At 37.7% G+C, this 27,224-nt stretch overlaps 1 long non-coding RNA gene across 1 annotated transcript in view; it reads right to left on the bottom strand.

The window, feature by feature from the left end:
• Positions 1-25,037, bottom strand: part of LOC141953285 (uncharacterized) — a 45,836-nt gene extending 20,799 nt beyond the window's left edge. Inside the window, exons 1-2 of the long non-coding RNA XR_012631898.1 lie at positions 25,023-25,037; positions 19,531-19,629 (exon numbers count right to left, since the gene is read on the bottom strand). This is a non-coding gene — a long non-coding RNA (uncharacterized LOC141953285). The remainder of the gene's footprint in view (positions 1-19,530; positions 19,630-25,022) is intronic.
• Positions 25,038-27,224: the final 2,187 nt, after the last annotated feature.

Below are 27,224 nucleotides of genomic sequence, written 5' to 3'. Positions count from 1 at the left end.
AAGCAGAATGTAATTTTTGAGTTATTGAGCAAATGAGAAAGCTGGGTTGTGTGTTCTGTGCAGCTGGGCTTATCCTGTAGTTTGTCTGCCTTTTTTTACCTAGACTGAATCTTAATAATGTTAGCTATGTAATTTGCCATAAAATAATAAACTTGGAATTGGAGCCTGCAATATTTTTAGCAATGGCTTACTTTTTCTTTCTGTTAATATTTCCCAGACTCTCCCCCACCTACATCCTCATTAGTCACTACTGCAAGAAAATGAATGGCAACTTGCATTTTGTGAATTTAGAGTTCCACACACTTTCCTGCACAACTCACTTCACTCACTTCAGAATCGTCAGATGACTTCAGTCCAAGTGAATCTGCCATTTCTGTATTTATTTAACGTTGGTTTTTACTGAGTTGTGGGTGGAATGAATGGTATCAAAATGTTTAGCTTGTGGTGGCTGGAGGCATTTTCATCATATTTTCCTGTTGTTATGACACTCTTGTCTGTTTATTTTTTTGTTTTGCTTGCAGCAAGTGTGCATAGTCCTAAACTTCTGAGTTGTTTATGAATTAAACAGTTGTTCCATTTTTAGTATCTTTAAGAATCATTTAGAAGCTTTTTTTACGTTTTAATTGTTTCAGGATTTGTATGGTTGAACAGAAATTAAGGACAGACTCGAAAGGACTGCCCTACAGTTTCAGTTAACCTTTCTTAGAACGTAGATTTTTCCTCACTGTTTCATATTAGGTAAGGGCCAGCGTACAGTGCAAACTGCAAAACTGCAAGAGCAATTACTCACATGCCATGCAATAGTGAATTTCTTACCTAGGTATTCTTCATGAGAGCATAGTTGGGAATAGCTAACAGAGATCTAGTCCTAAATGGATGCCAACCCTACTCGTGAATTAACTCCTGAGACAGTGTCAGTTCCCTGCACAGCATCTTAAGACAAATCAGTGCACAAGTGTTTCTGCTTTGATGTAGAGGCATTGGGAGGAGTGAACAGAGTGTGGTAGCTTCAGTAGCTGTCTCAAACTAAAACAATGCTGTTCATGAATCCGTACTGTTAGAAGCACTATTATTCTGGTAACATGGTGGAGAAACAAGGGATTAATCCCTGTTCTCCAAGAGGCAAGCTGCTTGACTGGGACAGATCTTTTCTATCATAATTCCCGTTGGTGATTAGGCCTTCTTAGAAAATCTTCTGACCAGCTCTAATTATCAGAAAGCAGGGTGAAGCAAAGGAAATGTGTTCAGAATGGATGGGATCTGTATGAATACCATCCTAATCAAGTTTTTACCATGTTATGTACATTGAGGCAGTACATCAAGGGTTCAGAAATGTAAGAAAAAAACCTGTGAACATGTAGACAGAACATTCTGCTTCTTACTTCCCCCCCCCCAAAACACAGGTATTTAAAACTGACAAATTTCAGCTAGTTCAGCCTAGTTGGCAGGTGGCCAGAGAAGAACATGGTGAGGAGCTGGAGCAGGAACAGAAGAAAAAGAGCAATCTCAAGAGGAAGGAAAGCAAAGAACCTTCTCTTAGACATTGGTAGAAGTAAGTTGTTCATCAGCAGGGAAGTGGAAGGGACAAGTGGCTTTTAGTCATGCAAATAATAAGGTAGGAGGACTGTACTTCAAGGCAGATCTGAGAGAGAGCCCCGTTTAGAGGAGTGTGTGTCAGTGCTCAGTTAAGAGCTCTTTGATTATTAGAAAGGGTGCAGACTGTCTGGAGTTTTCACTTCTAGCTTCAAAGGACATTCTTTTTGGCACAGAGGAAAAAGAGGTTTATTTTCAAATCAAATCAAAACAGACTTTGTAGTAAAAGGAACCACAATTTGCTTATTTACTAAGGCTCACAAATCTATTTAGTTTGAAAATGGAGATAGCCTCTTGACTACACTGTTACAGCCTACCAATTGCTGTCTTAATTGCTGCCACCAGTTAGCTTAATTGGGAAATCAACTGTTGATTTACACAGTTAATATTCCAAATACATTTGCATACAGAAACACACACCCTTGATTGATTTTTTTTTTTTTTTTTTTTTTTTAAATGTCAGAAAAATACCTAGCTGCTTTGTCTGGTGGTTTTGATTAACTCTCCAGAAAGAAAACTACCCTCTGCAAACAAAAAGTGGTCCTGGACTAACTCATTAAAGAAAATTACTTCTGACTATAGCACCAACAAACACAGGAAGAACTTACATTTTCACAGTAACTGCCTTTTCACTGAATACCTGTTACTGTTTTCAGGCTTGTCTTGTACATTGCCTCCATGGCCTTCACCTGCTTCCTCCACTAGGTCAGGAATTTACTGCTACTCAGGTTAAGATATCCACCCATCTGAGCAATCTGACCATATCCATGAAAGGTCCAGTAATGTTCCCTTCCAGATGTGGCTTTTCACCATCATTTTTCTATCAAATCAGTCTTGGATTTAATAAATTAGTTTTATTTCTTACCAGTAATTCTTAAATTGTTGGAGTATTGCTGCAGGCTTGCAGAAAGCTGAACAGCACCTTGTTTAGTCCTGCTAAATACAAATACACAGTATCAGTCCTCTGCCCATGTGCAAAAATAGTGTGTGCACAGGAAAAAAAAAAAGACTGCTGAGAATGAAGGCTAAATATTTCCAGAGCCTGCATGTCAACTAACTTGCTTTTTTTGGGTTTTTTTTGTGAATTTCTGAAGCAGTGTGAATCAAAGTGCTGGACTGGAGGCACAAGACACATTTCAGGACTTTCATGTGTGTAGGGGATTGGATGTCTTGTTTAGAAGACTAAAGTCTAGGTCAGAGAGGCTCAGTTAGAGGATTGCCATGCTGATACAAAAGGGAGTGTTGCCTGCTGTACTTCCAATACTGAAAGAGCAAACTGGCCACTGAATTTGTTTGGGATGTGTGAACATGGTAGTAACACAGGGAAAGTTTGGGAATTGCTGACTGGTTTGAAGTGTGTGTTGAAAGGAAAACAGTGGCCTCAGAAGCTTAGCTATCAGCTACTTTGCTTTAATTGCACACAATTATATCACTTTTATAGAGGGTTTGATTGTAGTTTTAAAACCACTAGATTACTACACAAGAAAACTGGATTACACATTTCCACAGTAGGAATCTTGCTGCTGAGATCGGTATTTGCTCAAGTCCATCATTATTCAATTGAAGAACTTGATGCTCCTGAAGAGAGAAGAATTATTGCTTTGAAGAGCTGTGCTGGCAATGAAGAAAATACCAATGATACTGCTGGCTAATTATTTTCAAGTCCGTGGCAGGGCTGTGTTATTATGGGAGAGACTGAAATGCAGTGTTGAAGATGTTGCATTTACTGATGAGAAGCTTTTCATTCTGACAAAGAACTGGCTTGCTGGCAGGCAAACTTGTCCTGCTGCTAAAGGGAAATTGGTAGTGCTGAAAGATTGTTTCTGAGACCTTCAAGAGGGATAGAAAGCATTTTAGAGAGTTTCTCTAAGGCAAACTCAAAAAATAAAACCTCAATAAAAAATCCTGCTCCAATAAATAAAACAATAAAACATCCCTATTAAAGCTCACTCTTGCAGACTTTTTTTGAAAGGCAGAGTCCCTTGAACACCAGTGGAAGTTTTGTATCTTTTTAGGGTTTATTCTTCAACTTAAATTTTAGTTCGATTTACTTTCAGGAATGTTCATTCTATAAGAGGACTGCAATATAGCATTTTGTCTTACATACTATGAGAAGGGAGGACAAGAAAAGGAAAATGAGAATATGAAGAAAATAATATTGCAGGTAATGTTTTTAAGGGGCATACTGCTAAGGGAGAAATAGAACGGAGCTCAAAAAAGGACAATATGGATTAAAATGTTATACGACAAATAATTTGCAGGTTGAAAAAGTTTGAGATAAAAGGAGGGGAAGTAACAGCACTTCAGAGCACTAGAAATAAGCCTGAGAATAGTCACACCTGTAGAGGATCTGTTGTTATGTTGTATATTGGCTCTGAACAGATTCATTTTCTCCTAACACACATTGAAACGTTTTGTCCACTATAATTTTTAAGCATGCAGCTATGGCTGCTTGAATTTTTTTTGCTGAGCTTTCTGTATTTACTGAAGCATACACTAAAGAAATTTTCAAGGACATCCACACAAGGATTAGTATTTATTGTTATAACTCATGAAAACTGAAGTATGTAAAGAAGGCAGATGTTTTCCAAAACACCTTGTAAAAGTGATTATTCTGCCTCACAAATTACTCACCAACTGTTGCACTTCAACAGGAGTTTGTGGAGTGAGATACTTTGATTAAAGCACTGGACCTTTATTAGAAGCGTTCAGACTGTGACAATACCAGGGCCTCCAACGGTGTCCAGAGGAATACCTTACCAATACTAAAATCCCAGAATTGTCCTTTGTTGAATTTTCATTACTTTCTCCATTCTTCAAGATTCACAGAATTTGAGCCTGGCTTTCATGTCTAAGCATATCTCTAAATATAATCAAACTTAGCCTGGTATGAAACAACTGCCAGGGAGCCACAAATAAGTATGACTTTCTTGGCTAATTCAGCACAGTATGCCTTTTGTTTTGAATAGTAATATGTAGAGGAGTGGTACACCTTCTTTAGGTAGGAGAGAAAAAATTGGTTTCTCCATGCTGGCACAGACAGGTTTGAGTATCTTTTACTATTTCCCTAAGATCTGTATATTCAGTAGATAATTCATTCCTGGATCAGATTGCTTTTATTGTACCAACCCACATACCAGGGTCTCTTCTAGTGAGCCAAAAAGACCCCATGATGTGGCTTGTTGCCCTTATTTGACTGATTGTTTAGATTAGAAAGGCTACTTATGACCTAAAATGAAAAATGTATTTCCATGTATCCTTGCTATTTTTTTATTGTCTTAAATGATTGAAATTTAAAACTAAACTTACACTTTTATTCTTCATAATTTACTGCGTAAAATTTGTATTCATTTTATCATGCTGTGTTGACTTTAATACTTACATGTATTGTATTATATGGTTCTCCATTGCCAATGGCTAAGCTTCTAGATTAACAATTGATAAATATATAGTACATTTCTGTGAATAAATTGTTAGCCTGTGTCTTAGTTACATTCAAGTGTTCAAAATCTGAACTGATTCAAAGAACATAATTTTTACTATCCATTTTCTAGACTGAGTAGTCAGATGGAAACTTTGCCTACCATTACTACTACTACATTACTCTTCTATCATTTTCTTAAATAGTGGTGAAAGTAGCAAAAAGTACTTCATGAAGAATGCAATAAACTGTTTACAGATTATAATTATTTTTAATTTCTTACAGCTTTCAGTTAGTCCTAAGATGGACCAAGTAACAAACACGTGTGTTTTCCTGTTATCTTAGCATCTATCTTCTACTCTTCAAGTCAGGTTGATCATTTCTACCCTGTAGCTTGCAGGCCATATGTTCCTTTGAGATGTTGGTCACAGCAGCAGGGAAATCAGAAGTTAAAATGGGAAAGCTTGATGCCCGACAACACATCACAGCCACATTACTGTTATTACTGGTTCTATCAAATACTCATGATTGCTGTAGTGAGCCATAAATTTACTCCGAGCTTCAGTCACTAGAGGGCACTTGAACGATTTTCACACATACCATCCAGTAATGACAAAAATACATACCAAGCTCTGTGGGAGTGCAGACTGGACATATAAATATAATTTGTGATGCACTAAGCTTTATATAAAAAGGAGACTATACAGGAGAAAAGAAGACTCCGGTGCATAAGAGAAATTAGGAAAAAGTAAAACCATTATGAATGTAACAGGAGGCACTGATTTCCTAGCTAAAAATGATGGGTAGAAATTTAATTTTTTTTTTCATTAAAGCCATGAGACAGATTTATCTGTTGCTGTAAAGAAGGAAGTAGAGATAGGCTTTGTTTTATCTGCACTTGAAGATTTTTAGTTTCTTGACAGTTTGCCTGTAAAGCTCATATTATGTTTCTTCTCCAAATTACCTTTAGTAGTTTATGATCACCAGACTCTGTGTTATGGAAGAAATCTTGTTAGGTGGATTGAGGCTTCTTTCTTTTTTGAACTAATTCATGCTGAGAAATTTAATTAAGACCTTGAAGGTGATGTATACTTTGGTTTACAGTTAAAGGACATGATTACCTCTTCTTTTTCCTACTAATTAGTACTCCCTCTCGCAGTGTGTTTCAGTCACATACTTTTATGCCAAAAGGCCTCGCCAAATCATGGTTCACTCACCTCTAATATTTATTTCTTTATTAAAAGTAGGATTTTAGTTTCTAATTTATTTTTGTTTGCCAGATTGCAGAAAAAAAGCGTTCCTTGTAACACAGGAGTTCATGTATTTCTGTAACAAATTGGAAAAAAAAGGTCAGATTGTAGACTTTAAGCTCAGTTCTGAGCAAAAGGGGCTCTGAAGTGCAGTATGACCCAGAAATACCCACTTCTCACTATGTTTCTTGATACAGATTTGTTCCAGGTTGGTCTGTAATAGCAGTTAACCATAATGAAGACTCCAGACTACCTCAAATATGATAGTCAGCTAGTAAGGTTTCCTGCCTCTCTTGCCCATATGCTGCATGGTATAGGAGGCAAACACAACCACATTGCCTGTGCAGGACAGATTTGTACAAAGCTGAAGGCTGGAAGAAATCTTACTCCATCCTGCATGCAAGCAGTCCAACTCATAGTCTAATATTCCAAAAATGCTTTGTGAATGTCCCAGGATCAGAAACTGGTCCTTTAGATAATAGCTTAAAGCAATCTTTCTAATGAACAAAATCTTATAGAATTATTTGGAATAGACCTTTAAGACCATCAAGTCCAACCACAAATCTTCCTAGATAGTGAAAATTTTGGAGGTGCTACCCTTTTGCAACTCATGGGAAGCTGGAGCCCTCCTAACAAGCAGGAACTGGTATTCATTTTGGCTAGACTTACTATAGGCAGACTTTTCAGTTTTGTTAACAAAGAGGCACTGGGTTGCTTTAGTGCCCTTTCTAAAATAATTTGCTCTCTATTGACTGAGTCCTAAAATAGTCCCAGAAAAATACTACAACTAAAACAGGTAAAGGAAAATAGAAATGTGTGTCATTTTTCCAGACTTTCATGTTTAACAAAAGATGGTGGCAAAACAATTTTCAAAAACAACGTATCTAGAACAGTGTCTCCACATATCTGTTGCTATTTGAGAGACCGCTGAAAAAAATTACCAATGCTTTCCTGCTAAAGACCTTAAAAAGGAAATAACAGTTGAAAATATTTGAAGTTATACTGTATATAAATAGGTCATATGGCTTCAAGTGTTGTTGTACTTTTCCAATTATGCCTACCATCTAAAATTCACTTTTTCCATTAGTGAAATGCTAGATATTCCCTTTGGCAGCTCTGCTTAAATCATTTGGGATTCACTTTTCTATTTTCCTAGGGTAACACATTCTACTTCCAAGATTGATACTAAAACTTGTTTTGCATCTCTAATTGTTGCCTTATTTATGCTATAACCCCAGGATATAAAAGACTAGACACTGAGCTGATAGTATTGAGATGAGTTGGAGTAATTCCACTGAATTTAGAGAGAACTCATCTCAGTGAAGTAAATGGGAGATATGTCCTTGACTTAAGAAATGTCAGGGTGCTACCCAGCGAGTTTATTCAGATTGACAGAGTGTAAATGAAATTAAAATATGGCTGGTTTGGGGCTGTGAAATAATAAAGAATGCACCAGGGTCACTAGTTTTACAAATCTTACCGGGTGGGTTGTGCAGGCAGGCAAACCATCTGAGTCATAAGAGAACATGACAGTTTGGGGCCTCAGACTATTCCAAGCAATTCTTGGATTACTTTGCATTTCCTTGGAAAACATATCTTTCTCCAGAGGGAACTGGGATGTTAATGGTCCTTCCCAAATGGGCTAATTAGCTGCATTTGTATGTGTTAAACAGAAATTAAAAAAAAAAGTACTTAGGGCAGTACAAAGGCTGGACTTTTTGCTTTCTGTGTTTGCACATTGCAGTTTCCAGAACACTATGAAGTCAACTCATGGAAACTTTACTTGATTAACATCCCTCTCTTTATTGTTTTGCTTCAGCCTTGGGATTAACTGTAAATCTTGACTTCTAGTCACAGTTTGAGAAATTCAGTATTGTGAGTCTTACTTGTTGAACTCATTTAGCCTTTATCACTGGAACATCATCACATCCCAAGTAAAATGTAGGGAGAGACCTCAGGTTACATTTCTAATCTTTGGATCTGAAATCTGTTCACAAAATTTGCTGAAGTACTTAAAACTTCAACAGAAAAGTATGTTTTATATTTTTACCTCACGCCTCCGTTTAATTTGGCTTGCTCATTATGGAGAAAGATTTTAATCAGTGAAGTTAGTGAACTGGCTAATCTGTCATTATTTTGCTTTTCATTACCCTCCAAGATCATTCCTGTGCAGCTCCAGTATATTTAACTAAAATGAGGATTTAGCATTCTAAGGCATCAGCTTGTAATGATTCATTATTTCTAATATATTCAGTTCATACCAGATAATTTCAAAGTAAATTCTTTTAACTAGTTCCCTCCAGTGGTCCTTATTTGAGCATTGTGCTCAAAAGGACTCCTGGAATCACTGTCCATTACAACATCTCAGGGAACTGGAATTTTGCCGTAAAAAGAAAAAGCAAATTAGTGCTGTTTAATGAGGTCTGCTCTACGTTCATTGACTCACTGAGTTCCCAACAGTATACAAGATCACTGTCAGTCCCTATTTACCGCATATTTCTCCATGAGATGTCCTGTTTGTTACTATGTAATGAGAATTTGTGCTTCTGCATTGCCTTTATTCTGATATGGAAGTGAACTGATAGAAAATAGGTGCATGGATATTTGATTCTCAAAAAAAAAAAAAAAAAGTTAGAAATATAGGACTTAAAAGCAGATTCCTAACATTTCCATCATTTTCACAGATCTTTGGATATGTGGAATTCTGGGTGCAAGGGGAGTTATCTGGCAAAACTCTAGAATGATAAAATAATCAGGCAAAGTCATTCCCAGGTCACCCTGGAATTTAAGGAGAACATGTGGTTCCAGTTTTCCTTCCTTTGGCTGCAGTAGAAAGGTTTGACAATTCCAAAGGGTTCAGAGGTAAAATTCTTCAAAAGAAAAAAGAAAATACAAGTTGTTTTTTCTTTAAGATAACATCATGGGAATTCTTAGAGATTTTTAGCTGGTTTTGACATGTTTGTTTTGAGGGATTACATTTTTCTGAATGTTGAACATTTTGAACAGGTTATATAGCTAACTGAAGGCCATTTTTAATTAATAATTTTTGTCAGCAAATGTAGTAACTGGAGAAAGATAGATAGAGAAAGATTAAATTCCGTGACTAATGGACACAATAGATAGTCAGAACTGTTAGCTTCCTAAATGTCCTCTCAGCCCAGACCTTGTCTAAATCCTTCAAATGCCTCTAATGCAAGTAACCTGCCTTCTTTTGGTCTCCTCTTTCTCTGACATGATGCCAGAGTTATTTATCATGAGTAAAATCTATAGGTATGTTAGATTTAAGTCAGATAATTTAGGTTCATATATGACAAGTGATTTGTTTGGGGGGAATACAGGCCTCTGTTCCCCTCCTATGGAAGTCAGTGACAAGCTTACCTTAACATTCTTTGGTTTAGGACTTGGGCCACAACTGGGATAGTCATATCCACCTTATTTGGTGAACTGGGTTCCAACAAAATCATCTGTTAGACTAGTGCAAAGTGCAAAGGGTTCATAGAAGGGTAAAATACAGCAAGTCTTCAGTGTGTGAAGCACTAGACCATTTAAACAATAGAGATTATGTAAACTTTATTATATTCTTTTCCTCATCCATATTATGAAGCATTTTGTTAAAGCTGGCTGGGAAACAGAAGTGCAATTTTATGAATGTTTCTCACTAAGACCATAGGATGTTTTTTCCCCATGGAAAAAGCCAATATCTAGATGACTATGGCAACTAGGTGGGATATGGGAACTGCATATTCAAGTCTTTGCTCTACATCAGGCAGAAGAAGAACAGCAACCTAGATCATCTACATGTCCACTGGGTGATCTAATCACTAATCTCTAGTGTTCAGCCACTTTTAAAATTCTCTTGTGGGTGCTCTTCAGCTAAGTATAACTAAGGACTCATTGGGTCAAATTAAAGAATTGTCTTTAGCCCACGGAATAGACTACTCACTTGGGAGACAGCGGGTTGCTCTTTAAAATATGGACCTTGAACCACAACTCATCCAAGTACCAGATAATTAATTACACCAATCTGCATTTTTCGTTTTTAAATTTGTTTCTGAATTTTGCTGTTGCCATCAAAACTTCACTAGAAGCATTACTTATGATTGGTCAGGGGGTTTGCTTAATGGGTATTTTTCAAAGTAGAAGTCTTTTGCTGAAAATAGTTTCTGAGCAGCTCTACTTATCTAATGGGAAGGTAAACTAGCTGCTAAAACAATTCTGTTACCTCCTCAAAAACTTTTAGAAGCAAATGTAAAACTTGCTTTTGAACCACAGGCTGTCAGGTAATATATAGTGTAAATATTAATTAGAGGAAAAAAGAGTATCTTTTAATTAACTGTAATTTAAAATGTTGAATGCAAAAACCATTTTATCAGTGCAGCTTCTTTTTTGTTGTTTTTTAATTGTTACCTCTGGCCCTCTAAACTTCTGAGTAATCCAAATTAAATCTTTCCCAAAAGACCTAATTAGGCCTTTACCAAAAAAAACATAGCACAGAAATGTCAAGAATAACTTCTGCAATATGTTGAGTAAAGGACAAACACCCTTGTCAAAACAGGATACCTGGGCAGAACTGCAGATCACTCAGCACTCTCCCTTCACACACATTGCTGCCCAGATTAGAGATAGCTAGGAAGTGCGTGTTGTTTACTTGGAAGCTGGCATGAGAACTGCACTGATGTTCCAGTTCACCAGGATGGAGAGGGGACGTAATAAAGAGTGCAGCAATCATCCACAACTTCCCTCCCTCGTCCTCCATGACTTTTTGACCATTAGCTTAGTTTACATTTAACAATGGGGGGAAAAAATAGTCATGTCGTCCTAATCTTTTCTTTTTAATGGGTTTCAGTTTATCTAGGGTTGCTTGGGTGGGTTTTTGTTATTTGTGTTGGTTTTTTTTTTTTTTCCTCATGTTAAATTCAGTTTCTTTAGACTACTTTCCTCTGTCTTGTAAAATGTTGTTAGTTGGTGCTGCCGCATGCTTAGGGGACCAGCATCCTGTGTTTGGAGTTTGGTACAATGGCAGAGACAATGTGTGTCCTCTGTGACACGATGGCAAAATTCTATATGAATTGTTTCACACATTCTCACACATGGGCTATGCGTTTACTCTGTAGAAAATGCTGCAGGCAGACAAAAACCACAGCCCTACAATGACCATGAAAATAATGTAGTTTACAGGGCTGAATATCAAAGATTTTAAAAGGCAAGAATGCCCTTGATGGTGCCTGTTGTGTGGTCTATTACTGTTCTGGGTTTCTGGAAGTTCAGGGGGACACAATGTCTTGGACAGCAGCCTTCACAAAAGTTTTTCAGTACTACAGAACAGGACCTAATAATACTGTGCTTTTATGTTGTGTTTCTGGGTTCTGTCTTTCTGATGTGTCACCAAAATCACCCAAAACCAGGCATAAAAAAGTGTCAGGAACATTTCCTTAGTTATTATTTTTGTATGGAATAAAGTGAACAATGATGCATAATAGGTTTGAAGGTAGAGCTATATAAACACTTGGAGAGTTAGTAGTTTTTCTACAGTGATCACTTAAAAGGAGCCTTGTGGGAAAAGCCTGCCTCATATTAAAAGATACAAAATGCCAGTAATGACAGTTCTGTGGACACAAATCCACAAAGCACTCTGATGAATAACTAAAATTACTGAATCTTCTGGAAGCTGACACAGAATGATGCAAATAACCTGATATTGGAGACAAATTTTCAGCTCCAAGAGCTCTGTCTGGAGCAGGGGAATACTTTAAAAGCTTTCCCTCCACTGTGACACTGACTTGACTCCAGCAGGACTTGTGATCTGAAATCCTAGTCTACGACTTTCAAAAGTATCCTAGCCTATTGGTTTGTGGTGTCATTAGAAGATAGCCTGCTTTAGAATTCCCATCATATTTCCAGTTTGGCCAGAGTTAAATGACAGAAAGAGTTGGTACAATGTCAGTTACCTCATTTCCAAGTTACTGACACTAGAGTTGAAGAACATTAAGGTACAAAACCCAGGGATGCAATGTGTCTAATGGGGCATATAAAGCTTCAGTAGAAGACAACAGCTTGAACCCAAAATGTTCAAAACCTAACTTTTTTCTTTCTTTGAGGACTTTCAACACAGACTATTCAGGTACTAACTCTTTCTTCAACTGAGAAATCTCAAGTAAAATATTAAGCAAATGTCATCTTTTGGGCTATAATTCACGGGACTAAAATGTGGAAAAATACTAATCTAAAAGCAAGAGTCTATTAAAAAAGCATTTATAGCAAAAAAGGTGACTTTATACCCTAGAAACTACTCATGACAAAATGTATTCAAATCATTCATTGTGAAGGTAAAAAGTTTCAAATGTGTCATGTGGATACACAGTTTTGTGGTGTACTTTCTTGGTTAGGCAAACGAAGGAAATATTATAGAGGAAAATCTCAAAATCAAGTTTTATCCTCATCCAAAGTGAGGTCTTTGAGGGATTTCCCTGCTTTGAAGGGACATAAAGGAAAATTAACTAGAATTTACAAGTATTAACTATTTTGCAGGCAGTTCGAATAAAACTGAAGATAGAATTTCAAAGCCAATTCAAGTCCGTATAAGTGTGTCTACAGAAGAGATTAATGTGCCTTAAAAGGAAATTCAGATTAACTGTGAGAACAGAATCTGATTCCTAAACTGGTGATCTAACTACTTGTACTTTGTACAGGAAACATGTAGCTACTTCCTTCAATCCGTGATTAATGTGATTCAATCAATCTGGCATACTAAAAATTGTTTCTATAACTGCTGACCTTTTTTAACAGCAGACTTGTAGACAAATTTCTGAAAGTTTCTTTAGAATTTTTCTGGTTTATTTTTGAAGAGGTTAAAGCAAATGTGATGTTTAATGTCCCCATCATTTGAAACGTGCATGTTCTTGACTTTATTACCGAGTATAACCTACTCAGGTTCTTCTTTGTACTTGAAGAGCTGCAAGGCACCATAATGGGTGGATAAAAGTTGGGTTTGCAGGACCAAGTTAGAAAACTTTAATGTGCTACTTTCTGCCTCCTCTGGATGAGATGATGGAGGAATGTGTAACTCGCTGCACTTGTGAGGCTACAGGCATCAAACATCAGGATCAGAAAATTATGAAGCCATTCCAGAGCCACATTTACTCACCAAGTAGTGAATACTTTGAATAGTTTCCACTGAAATTCTGAAGTATTGTTGAGACAAGAAATCATCCAAACCTTTATTTAAAACTGCTGCAGAATTTTCTCTCCTAGCAAGGATACTAATGTCTGTCTTGGTTTTTTGTCGGGTTTGGGTTTTCTTTGCTTCTTTCTTTTAGCTTTTAATGAATGAAACACCCCAATGGTTTCCATGCAAATACTACTTTTAATTCTGTTTTATTCTGATCACAAAGATTTTCTTTAAGAGCACTTTAAATCTTCTTTTTAAAAAGCATGCATGTGATTTGCCTTCAAATCTGTTATTTTTGTAAATTAACTTTTATAATGTGTAGAAAGGGGCTTGGTTTTGATAAATAAAACCAATAATTCTTCTAACAAAATATGTCTCTCTACAAACTGTCAATATATTTTGCCTCAATACTAAATAACAATTCCCGGAACAAGGAACACCGATTCTCTTCTTATTTAATTAGAAGACTTGTTTCTCATGGGCACTCATGCTGATTTATGAATACCTATTGTTCTTAATTTAACTGAGCATTCAGTTTTGCACAATGGAAGACATATACACTTTGGCCTTTGTTCATTCAGCATACATACAAAATCCAAGTTTCTATGTGTTTTACAGTTAAGTACCTATTAGGTGATTAATTCTAGAAACCCTTGGGCTGCAATAAATATAATTTTATCAAGTAACCCAGTAATTCTATGAAGAATGCAGGGGGGAGGTCTTCTGCTCTCTAATTTGGTGAATGCCACAAAGTCTAATAAAAAGAGGTTTTTATTTCAAGTGCTTTAATAGGAAAAAATTTAAATAAGCATCTAAAAATTCATGGGTCAAATTCTTCTGTCACTAACAGTGATATAAATTTACTGAATTCAACGTAAATATAATTATGGAACAGCATTTTTTCCAGTATGATTTGAGCTCATTGGTACCTCTTATGTCTGTGACACTAAACGCAAAGTCTCCTGAAAACAAAGGTGAGGTACTGTGGTTATGAGTGTTCTTCACTGCTTCCCTCACCTCTTATTCCTCTCCCCTATTCTCTTTCTCCCTTTTTCTCTCCTCATGTCTCTTCACTGTTACTCTGTCTCTGGTCCATACAGGTGTAGGTATACAAAAATACGAAGCCATTCTGAAATAGTAAACAGAATTTGAATCTTAAAAAAAGGTGTTTGTTTGCAGCTGAGGATGTCTTTCCAGTAAGCTTTTATAATTCTAGATAATTGGTGTCAGGATCAGCTAATTCATGCCTACTTCTTCAGGACCGTTATAGATATTTTTAGGCTATCAAGAGGAAGAAGAATAGCTGGAAGATGATTTTAAAATCACAACTTAGTTTAAAGCTTTGGTGTAAAGACTTTTGTCAGCTTAAGTTCTAAGAAGCAGCAAAACAAAAATAATTTTGAAGGAGCATAGACTCAGGTGCACCACATATGTCCACCCAGCTCTTTCCAATCAAAATTTTTTTGATGCATCATACACATGATCAAAGCCAGGCCATGATTTATCTGTTAAAATACTCTTTGACTCTGCATTTTGGTGTTTCTGTCAACACAGCTTACTGTGTTTGATCTACTTGCGCATGAGATGGCTCTAGGTCATCATTTTCTCTTTACCATACTAGTTAGCTTCAAGCAAAACTAAGTGTCACCTTGAACAAGTTCAAACTCATTCTCACTGTTATTGATCGTAACATCCACAACCGAAACTTACAGCCCTTCTGAGAGTAATGTCTGCTTTCAGATTCCCCATAGCATGTTGGCACTGTTGCCAACACAGCTGAGAAGTGACTTGTGGGTTGGACATCTGATAGTTGGAGACATTTGGTCTGGTTAGATTGTCCCCATCTTTGCCTGAGTGGAGAATTAGATCAAGTGATGCAATCAAGCACAGTTGTCATGCTCCATCAGGAAAAAGTGAATACTGCAGATATTTATGAGAAATATTAAAAGAATGTAACTTGTTTTAGCAGAATAGAAGCAGAGAGTCCTATGTAAATCATCTAGCCATCTTCTTCTGCCAGTGTCATTCCTGATAGATACATGTCTCACCATCGATGGGAAGATTGTAGAGCTTCCTGCAACTTACTGCAGTGTTTTACTTTCTTGCTGTTAGAAAGCTCCTTCCAATGCCCATCCTGATCTTTCTTGGTGTACTAGTCACAGGGAATGGATTTTCCTTTTTTTGAAGCAGCATCCTTCTGTATGTTTGAAAACTTATCAACTCCCCCCACCACAGTTCATTCAATCTTTTCTACAAGGTTGTGTTTCCAAAAATCCGTGTTCCTTTTTTCCCCTCTCATTTTTCATAGTTCTTGAGTTTAAATTTGGACACAGGGCTACCACTTCACTCAGCATTCATGTATCATCAGCTGAAGGAAACTGGAGGATGGCTTCCTAGGCTCTGAAAATTGGTTTATATGTGTATCCCAGTATCATATATACCTTTTTCTTCCAAACAGCATGACACTGTTAACACCGCTTCTGAGCCACTATAAACCCCAAATCATTGCTAAACAATCCCCATCTAATGAGCTGTCCTTCCTATTACAGTTTTACAGTTATGCAGTTAATTATTCTTATCTAACTGTAGATTCTCAAATTTATTCTTAGTTACATCCTATTTTTTTAGGTTGTTTCTCCAATTTGGCAGGATCATTTTGAATCCTAATCCTGTTCTCCAGGGTACTCACAATTCTACCTAGCTCTGTGCCACTTGCAAATTTAATAAGCACATTCCTATAATATATATTGGTTACAAAAAAACCCTGAATATTTTTCATAATGGTAAATTATTGCTGACTTAACTATTCATATGAATGCTGCTGGTTTTTTCTTCAATTGCTGGAAGTTCACTAATTATGAAAATGCTACTAAACAGGATTTAATGTGGGTCACATATTAGTCCAGAATTCCAGAAATCCTGAACTGCAAGTCCAGATTTTATATCAAGTTTTTGTGAAAGTCCTGTATGACAGAATTTCAAATGGGGTAGCATTTTAGTTCCATTTTCCTTCTAATATCATTACTTGAGGCATTCAGAATTTACACTGGTTTGAATTGAATCCTATTCTTTTCAGATTTCAAAATGGACATCAGTTTCTTTGTGTGGAAATTAAATGTAATAATTCCTATCCTCCACAAAGAAGCATTTTAAGGATTTGTGGTATTGCAGTTTCAGCAGGGACTTCACTATTAAATGTAATATGGTACGGGAGTGGTAACTGTTACTAGACAACACTGTAAAAATTCTTGGTTTTGCTGATTATTCTTTTCAAAACAACAGCCTATCCATGAGCTATGATCCACTTCTCTGAGTGAATGCTGTTATTTGTTTTAGAAATCTACATCTATTTAAAACAAGCCTTAGCTCAGTTTGATTTACTGAGCATTTAAGCCCCAAAGGATGCATAGTCAATGCATTGCATTAAAGAATAGATACACAAACCTACTGACAATGGCCAGAATTTGCTTATTGCTTGTTACGTTTACAGCATAGGTCCAGGCATTTGGGCCTTTAGTTTCTGCTACTGACTCTGTGTGACTGTCAGTAAATTATTTAACCTTCGTGTGCTCAAGTTCCCTTAGCTGGGCATTTTATCGACTTCAGAGGGGTATTACAAGATTGAACTAAGAACTGGCCTTTTGAGTTCCTCAGATAAAAAGTGTTGTCTAAGTGCCAAGCAGTACTGAAAATCTAGAGGGACTGTGCTGATATTTAGGATGTGGTTCTCATTTTCCATACTGTTGAGCTTCAAGTAACTTCAGCAGTTATTTCTGCTATTTGTTTGCAAACAGAAGAACCACATCCTTTGTATTTTAAGGGGCAAGGAAAAACTGTTCTTCCAACAGGCCCGTTCTGCCAGTGGGTAAAAACTGGACAAGCATTTTCTATTTGGCTTCCCAGTGAGGAATAAGCAGTTGCAACAAAGTATACATATATTCCAAACATATTCTTGTTCATTTAAGAAATAATATCCATCTTGGAGAAGAGATGGATCAGCAGGATCAAGGGCAGGCCCTTCATTTTGAATATCAGTGCCTTCACTCCCCTGCATTACCTTGGTCTTAGGAATGATCTGCTGAGAAACATGCCAAAGGCAAATTTAGCTACAGTTTTGTATGACTCTTCTTGCTTTCTGCAGGGCCTTGTGCAGCAGAAGTGAATGGCATTGCAGGATGTTTGCCTTCACATCTCCATGCTCTGATGGCTCTTTAGGAAACAAACTCAAGAAGACAGATCACCTCTTGGCAATACTTGCAGCATTATCAGTTAAGGCCTCATTTGAAATAAAATTACAAGTATTATCATGCTATGTCTATATCTTACAATGTACAGTGTTTTTCTCTTCCAAGATCACACACTTAACTTCAGATTCCTAGTAAGTTTTCATTTCTCATCTTCTGCACAAGGCTAAAGGTACTTTTTCTTAAGCTCTTTGTGATTCTTTTCTTATAGCTTCTCCCTTCTTCTTTTAGCTGTATACAAGTACCCTGTAACTTCCTGCTGGAGTATTGTCGAGCCATATTTTAGAAGAACCTAGTCAAGCACTTCTAACAATAAGATTTGGTAATAGATTTCAAGGGTATTTTGTCTTGGTTTTTTTTTAAACAAAGTTTGGGAAGCAGTGTATGGCCTTCAGCCCTCAGAAACTTTTTGGATAAATTTGTATTATTTGGGGGGTTTTATTAGTTTGTTGTTCTTATGGTTCTGCAATTTTTTATTAAAAAAAAAAAAAACAAAGAAAAACATCAAATTTGAGATTTTAGATTGGACTTCAGATTCCAGCAAGTGGAAAACCAGCAAATACTTGAATATTAACATTATAATCACTGATTTTGACAGTGAATTCTTCTTTTCAAACACTTCTTCAGTCAGCTCAAGACACAAACTTTCTCTTTTTACTGTACATCAAATCAGTTAACATTTTTTAGCATTCATTCTATCCTACTTCTTAAAGCTATCACATTTCTACCTCACACATCACACAAATATTGTTGCCTATATCCAAGCTAGATCATAAGTTACTTAACTTCTTTATAAACGTATGTGATCTTGAACATGTTATTGAAATTCAGAAACAATAATAGCAACAACATGCCTTCTTACACAGAGCTATGAAAGAAGGGAGAGTGGGAAAGTAGACAAATGTTTCCACCAATTGGAGAGGAATTTTTCAATAACTTACATTCATTTTAGCTGTAGAGATTTGTGTGTGTTATTTGATCCATCAAATGCTGGTGCCATTTCCTGTAGCTATTGGAAATGTGTGATTTATTGGATCAAGACTAATAATACACTCATTTATATAAACGTATATTCAGTACTGTAGTGGTTCATTTTTAAATGGTTCTGAGTTAAACCAGAAGTTTTTTAGAGGCAATGGCTCACCTAAAGTATGCAGTCCTTCCAAAAAAGTTGACCAAAAATTAATGAAATGTGTTGTTTACAATGAGTTCTAAACAAAAATATCAAATCAAGCATTTTTAGCAGCTGACATTCACAGACTCAGTCATTATCACTGACAAACAGCTAAAGGTAGTAAGTTTGAATTATAAAATAGTGAAGATTTTCTGTTCTTCCCCACAGCTCCAACTAGACCAATCACAATTTAATTTTTCCCCAGGCAGATGCCATGTACCATTTAATAACCTATGAAATAACTGCAGTATCGTTCAGGAATGCCAATATTATACACAACAGATAATATAGTTAATGTTACCACTGACAGGATTCTTTATGTGAATTCTTTATTACTGGGACAGAATCTATGCATTGTTTAATTTGGCTGTATTTTCTACCTGTTTACCATGTACTTCTATGTTGTTATGTGTTAAATTGCAGTAACATCTGATTTTTTTTGAAAATACAGTACTTGCCACAAAGAAATTAAAGTATTCTTACTTCATGTGGAAAATCTTCTTACTTCATGTGAATACATACCACTAAACTGAACTAATGTAAGTAATCTCAGTTCCCTGCAGATTGCAAGATTACCAGACAGAAAAAGATGTATTAACTCATCTCAGCCTAATTTTTTTAACTTCACCCCTCAGAAGCATTTTTTATCTCAAAACCTGCTAATAAATGGAGGTAATTACCTTGTTTCAAATTAACTAACAGGGAGCCCTGGTTGAAGAGTCTGGCTCATTTTTGTCATATGGAGACACCATCAGTGACTTGATTAGTCTTCAGTAAACCTTTTTAGGATTTAGAAAAGATGAGCAGGGTGACACAAAGGGAAAGCAGTTGAGTTAAACTGCAGCTCAAATGGGGGAACTGTAACAGCCAGTATTAGAGGAAACTGACTTTGCAGGCTTTGAGAAGGGCTTATGAAACTGCATCCACTGCACTGATTCTCCCATCCACTGAGCTGTGATTAACACAGTTCCATATGAAGCTGGGGAAAAAACAGGATTTAGTAATATCTGCAAAATGTATTGTTCTGAAGGAAAAATAGTCTAGTTTGGCTGGTGGGTCTAAGGTAGGTGCCAAGATAGCTAAATCATCAAGCGCTCAAGCACTCCTGGGAAAGAGTGTGGAAAGTCCCCTGATTTTATACAGTGTGTTAAAATAGTTCTTTTGTTTGCATCATGTTAAGGTTGAATAAGATACCATCTGTGCTGAGTTTTACATCTTATGACAGGAATAATGACCATAATTGGTCTGTTATCAGCTCCTGCTACTCATAAAAAAGATGTGAAGATGAGTACCACAGCAAAGCAGGCCTGGATGGGTGCCCAGATGTGGCTCTTGCCTGCAAAGGTTCAAAAAATGCAGTAGAGTCTGCATAGATTGGAAGTAAGAAGCAATGCTCTCTAAAATTTAGCTCAAAAATCAAAACAATTAGGAAGACATTGAGAATAGTAACACATTTGGGGCTTGGTTCCCATGGTAAGGAGGCATGAGCAATCACAGATTATGTACATAGGAGTAAATTGAATGTGCCCAGGATTAGCTTTGAGGCCAAATGACACGGAAGAGCCTGTCCATACTATCAAAATTTCTGACCCTCCAAATCAGGGTGGCTGCATCCAAATTGCCATTGGGAATGATCCCTGGACAGTGTCAACTTCTGAACTGGGCCCAGGACTTGTTTGCATGATGGGCTATCAGCCTTGGGCCAAAACTGTGCCTGGAAACATTATAACAATTTAACAATGTTGATGACTGAGACACGGTGTCCAGGACTGTTCCTGGCTGTGCTTCATTGATCTCTGTAGATGCAGTCTCTGTGTTCAGGTATATCTCTGCTTGTATGTGCCCCTGTGTGTGACATTTGAACCCTATTGATTTCAAATTTGACATAGAGATAGAAATATTGACCACACCAGGTGCCACAAGGGTAATGAAAACAGGTACAATAAAGAGTGTTTAACCCACAGTGTGAGTTACACCTCATGTACATCCTAACACATTCTTTCTTTCTCTCTCTCACCTTTCTAATTTGGGGTTTTCCCTTGTTATTAGATGAAATGCTAAGACTGTTCTTGAGCATATATTTGTGGCTCAGAAGGTGTTTTTACAAACACCAGAAAAGAATAAGTGAAAATCATACTCTCAGTGTATACCTTCACCCCCAGAAGTTGTTACTACAAACATCTCTACCCTGATCCTCATTTTGAGTTACCTGAATACTCGGAAACCAAGCTCACTGAGCGGTAGCTTAGCCCACGTATCAGTGCATAGAAATCATGATGAGACAGCAATATTAACCTCCAGTGTTCCTTTTGTGGTTGTTAATTTGTTTGCCTTTTCTGTTTAAGTAGTTTAATTTCAGTAAATATCTAGCATGTGGCTGAAAGGGCAGGTTGACGTTAATCAGAGCCTGCTTAGGGTCCTGGGTAGAAAGCTACGTTCACACAGCTGAGAGCCCAGGGCCTTGCAGGGGGATGGTCCTGGTGGCTGAGCCACCTCTGCCATGGTCAGTTGTTGAGAAGGCAAAACACAGTAGGCTTGGTTGGCTAGGAACAAGTAAAGGTGTCTGAAGACTGTTAATGAAACAGCTAAATGACATGGTGGTCGTTTCAATAATGTAACACACAGGAAAAGTTTGAGTGATGGAATCCACATCTTACTGATCTGTGTGGTAAAGAGGCAAAAAGGGCTGTGAAAGTAAACTCAAGTGGCTAAAAGGAAGAAACAGGCAACAGGGAGGGGGAATCAGGTGATCTGGCAGCAGAACATTACTGCCTTACGTAAAGCAATAGGCATATAAGCTTTTATCTGTACCAGTCATCTTTGCTTAAAATGAGATCTTCCTTGAAAAGTTACCTCATGTTAGCTAATGTTTCAAAGCTATATGAAAGCATTAGCAGAGAGTTGTATCTGTGAACACATTCCTAAATAGCCTTTGTGCTGGCAGGTGTGTGGTGCTGGAACTTTGAATATTGCAGAGAAATGGAGGCCTGCCATGACAATGTCCTCCTTCTTCTAAGTGTATGAGCAACCTGAACAGCGAAAGAGGAGTGTCTTGTTCGAGAGGCAAACAGATGTCCTCTGCCAATGCAGACAGGAATCTTTCTGTTGTAGGTAATTCTGTGTAATTCCCAGACTACAGCAGTATCTGATCAATCTCAGTTCTGAATCCTTATACGTCTATTGGCACTCTTTTCCAGATGGGAGTCCGAGGCACAGGAAGCCCACGATTTCCCTAAGTAGTAGGGACCATCTGTACCTAAGCAGGAAATGAACTGGGGCTCCAGAGCTCCAGAACAAGGCTGTCATCATAGGGTCATCTATTTAACCTGTGCCATGATGCTTCCTATGAAATGAAATGCCTTCCTCTGCTCCCCTGGGAATCTAATTCTGTGTACTGAATAAATAAAACTGTGAAAACAGGAACAGGAATTTTTTTTTTTCCCTTTTAAGAGTCTGCAGGCTAATTTATTCTGTGTTCGTATTTCACTTTTCCCTATCTACCTTCCACATTTTCTGTATTTTCTTCTGTGTTTAAAACATGCTGTCTCTTTCACATGTCATTCTTTCTTAACAACATAATACTTGACATAATCTGCCCTCTGGATCCTTTCTGTGGTGTAATTATGTTATCTTTGTTGTTATTGATTTCTGTTGCTAGGGGATGAGGTCGTGCCACTTCTGGCCAGTTCTTCTTTGCAATTCAGCTGTATTCTTTTAACTCCTAAAGATTTTCCTCCTGAGAACACTGAGTGCCAAGTTTTGAAGTCATACAAAAATGCCAGCAATCCCAGAGGATGATTTTGTCCAAAGAAAGATTGCAAGATTTAATTATAAAATAGGAGAACAGATAGCAATTGGGAGAGATTCTGATCTTAGCTGTTCCTTTCTGAGAGCAGAATTCGGCCAATGAACTTTGATTTTTTTCTTCAGCCCCGCTATGTTATTGTTCAACAGTTTGAATGCTTCCAAGTAAAAATATTATAGGATTTCTTTATCAGTTGCACACCAATTGAATACCTTTTTTTTTTTTTGAAAGGGGCATGTCCTTTTGAAATACATAAACTATTTTTGCTCTTCACTGTTTCTGCTTTTTTATTGAATCTACATTCCATTTTCTCTACAGAACAGAAATTTGGTTCCACAAAATGAAGGGGCTGATACAGAACTTTTAAGATTTGAATAACAGTTGAAACGAAAGGGAAGAGTGAAATAGCTGAGCGACGCTTTTTAAAAAAAATAAATTTCTTCTTTCAAAATAAATTGGGATTTGATTTTGATGGTTTGTTTGTTTGTTTGGGTTTTTAAGGGAACTTGAGACTGTTATGTGCTGTGCTCCTGGGTGAGATTTTCATATGCTCTTGGGGTAAAATCTGTAGCTTCAGACTTCCTGATTAAACTCTCACAATTTTACTGCAATATTTTACTAAGTACTTTGACTTCTGCCTGCCTCTCTGAGAGCCCACAGTATCACTCAAGGATTATGGAAGTTGGCAGCTCAGCTACTGTGGCCCACAAATGGTCACTTGCTTATTTGTGAGGTGCCAGGTGGGAGCAGACAGGCTATGCCAGACCCTTGTCCCTGGTCTACCTTAGCCTGCTCTGGGTCTTGCAGCTGGCTGAGCTTCTGAGCCTCCGTTGATACGCTCTATGGCTGGAAAGGGCTGCCATAGTGTCATGGCAGACTTTGCAGAGCACTACAGTGGTTCACCTGGCAGCTTCAGAAAAGAACGAGATATAATAACAGACTATTTTAAAGGGATTTTAATATACTGTTTTATTGTATCTTGACTATTGTTTGCTTTCCTTGCATGAGGCTGTCAGACTCCACCCAGTATGCAATAATTTTACCACTTGAAATTCTGTAATTACAACTAATTTGTTATGTGACAAAGGTGGAAGATCCTTTTTCAAATCTTTTTTTCTGTTTGCCCTTGAAATTTGGATGTTACAGAGGTGCCTCTGCAAGAGATTCTCAGAATTATGTTCCCTTGTACACAATAAACGTCCAACTCGAAGTGAATCTGGCATCAGAATCTGCAGTTATATTTAGGTCTAGATCTGTGTTTCTGGCTTGAGCAAGGAGACATCTATCTCTTCCCCTTACCTAAGACCATTTTTCTTGTAAGAAATACCTTTGTGCTTTCTTTATTAGTATGCCTTTCAGCCTGCTCTTCTCATTTTGTTAAGGAATATGTAGGTGAAAACAGCAAATATATCTGCCATCAAATTATATACAGGTAAGGGGGAGTAGTCTCAGAAAGTGACTTCTGAACATTTAAACCTACAGTGTTTGCATCAGATGCTTTTTCTTATTCTAACCTAGCATGAAATGTGTCCTAAACTGAATGTACTTGTGCTAAGGCAAAATGCACTACTTACAGCTTGCATGGTTCTCAAATGAATCATGAGCATCATGTCATACAGTGAAGAGTCCTGCTCTGCACATACATGCACACATATACACATGCTGTTTTCCTATAAAGAGATGTTGATTTCTGCATCAAGTCACAGTATGGCCCAGATTTGAAAGCTGGATAATCATGACATGACTGGGTACATAGGGTATAAGTGCATGAACACTATCATCTCTTTGCTGGCAACCTGTAAACTGCAAGAAGCCAAATGAGTATACTTTTTTTGCCTTTGTGAGTTTTGCTGTCCTCAAAACCTTTCTGTCTGTCTGCCTTATGCAGTGTAGACATCATGTTTGATCACGCAGCCAACAAGGGAGGTCACATGTTCTAGATGCATGTCCTTTTCCAGGTACATGTATATGCTACATGTGGTAGAAGCAAACTATTACTAAGAAAAAGATCATAAAGCCACCTCCTAAGAGGATGGCACAAAAGAATTGGTGGGCAATTTTTATGTGAGCAAAAAGGTGATGTTGTTCAATGCTCATGAGGGGAGCAGAGGAAAGCAGAAATGTCTGCAGAGGGCTCTGCCTTTTTCAAACACAGTTGCATAGTAAATAGCATTTTTTTAAAACCTCATAAGGCTAAAGTCTCACTTTCTGTTAGAAGCTCCCTGTGGTAATGTCAGCCACCTTTTACGAGCCCTGTAGGAACAACATCCTTAGTTACAGCTATCAGAGACAGGCACTTCTTTGCCTCCTCACTCTCCTGCTGGCACAGTTCCCAGAATGGACCCATTTGGCTGACAGCTTGCTCACCTGCATCAGCCGATGGTGCACAAAGGCATCCCAGAGCACTTGGCTCCGATCTTCCTCAAGGTGAGAACAGCTCCGTGACAGACACACTCAGCACGCAAAATCTCTCGGCACCAGGGGGTGCGGGTGTGCGATTCCCCTTCACACCAAGTGGAGTCACACACCAGTTCCTGACAGCCTGCAATAGGGACATGCTCCAGCTGCCTGATTAGTACTGGAGCCAGCCAAACCATTGAGTACACCTACCTTAGCACTTTCTGTTCCTTATTAGGTTAATCCTAAACAACTGAACATTTTTTTCCTACATTTAATATAATAAATAAATCATGTTAACAAGTGATGTGCATGGGATAAAATGGGGTGAAGCAGAACTGTTTGCATATTTGTACAAAGCTGATTTAATCTGCTTAAATTGCTCTCTTGTTCAGAAAGATCTTGTTTGTTTCGGATCAACCTGACAATATAAATATAAATCTGCTCACTGATGCTATAATCTAAGTCTTTAATCAAGCCCTTTGAAGCTGAACTTACACCCTGAGCACTCTTGGTTATATATCCATTACTTCTTACAGCTTAATTTACATTCATAATTTATACAGCAATAAGGAAGTTTTAAAATATGAAATCTACATCCTCGGGTAATCCACTGAAAACACTTATTTACAGTGAGAGCAACACAAAAGGGGATTACTAATAGCTTTCCTTTCCCAACTACTGCTGCAGGCACCAAAACAATGGAATTAAATTTGGCTTTATGTGCAGTCTAATCAGATGATTCCAGGATTACTGACTCTCTCTGGCTCCTATGGCTATGAATACATTAAACTGGTCAGTTCTGCAGTGTTGCATTTGTACTCCTGCCATTGAATTAACTCAAGGCATGCTTGATGAAGTGGGAAGAAAAGGACTGGAAGGGAAGGAATTAGGAGACAAGGGAAGGATGGAAGACAACTAGGGTTGGCTGGGATTGGTACAATTCCACTGGAGTCAATAAGAGTGTCTGCATGATGACTCAATACAAAATTTGGGCATAACATTTGGATCCAAGAAAAATGCTCTCCTCAGTTCTGTGGAGAATGACCAGGGTCAGTTATTCATAAATTTTCTGAGCATTATCATTCTCCTTTTGATGGCTTCTTTGGGGGAAACTTCTGGCACAATATTATGCGTTAGTAGAAGCAGTCTGCTTTGTACAGGTTCCATACCTGTAGGTAAAAGCAGTCATTTGTTTTATTGTAATCACATAGCTTGCATGGTGTACCATAGTTTCAATGAAAGTTTTGCAAACCCAGTTTTGGACTCCACTGAATCAGGCAAAGAATTCACTGAAGTAGGTGGTATAGGCATTTGGCTTACATTCTTGGGCAATTGCTTTGCAGAATGTATCTACAGTCTGATTTGGAACCCTATGGTGTGCTCAGCACTGTAGAGGAGATGTATGCATACAGCCTTGTGCTTCACAGCGGTTTTGAAGAGAGGGCAATCTGTCAAAACTGTAAATGGTCTTATTTTAACTTTCTCAGCCACCTGGCTGCAACTGCCCAGCCCCAGTTTTGTTCCCATTTCAGGGGGTTTTATCAGTTCTGTTGTAGAAACCTGATTCTATGAGAAGTACTGAAGTCCTCCTGACTGAGCTGGCAATGGGAAGTGCTAAGGGCTACAGTTTTCTTTTTTTTCCCTGTGCTCTTTTGAGCACTTGGGTTTACACGGAAGACATTGAATTAATCATCAAAGACACAGTCTTCAAGCCCTTCCTTAATTTCTGCTCAGTACTTACTCAGGCAAGGATCCAGTTGACTTCCTTGACTTCAGCCTCAGCAAAAAAACAAATCAAGAACTTGGCCTCAGGTCTGATGTCATGCTCCATTTCTTTTCACTTGAACTCTTCATTTTACCAGGTAGTGAAACTACGCTAGAGAAGGTGGAGAGGGCTTGTGATCATGAATTCTTCATGTTTCCAAGCATTCCTTTTTTTATTTTTCCCCCCACAACACAAAGTCAATGTGGGGGCTTGAGAGAGCTGTGGAGAAATGTAGTGCAGTGTAACTAGCATGAAAGAATGAAGTAGGGAAAATGGTACTACCTTCTCTAAATACACAGAATATAACCAGTTATTTGAACAACTGATTTCTCATAAAGAGTGCAGCCCTCTTTAGAGCTCTTTATCTTATCTGCTGCAGGTCATGATGGCATTTCCTGGCTCAA

The sequence above is a fragment of the Strix uralensis genome, chromosome 1 (assembly GCF_047716275.1).
Source record: "Strix uralensis isolate ZFMK-TIS-50842 chromosome 1, bStrUra1, whole genome shotgun sequence".
Classification (NCBI taxonomy): Eukaryota; Metazoa; Chordata; class Aves; order Strigiformes; family Strigidae; genus Strix; species Strix uralensis.
The sequence above is the reverse complement of the archived record's forward strand: the minus strand, read 5'-3'. Positions and strand labels throughout refer to the sequence as shown.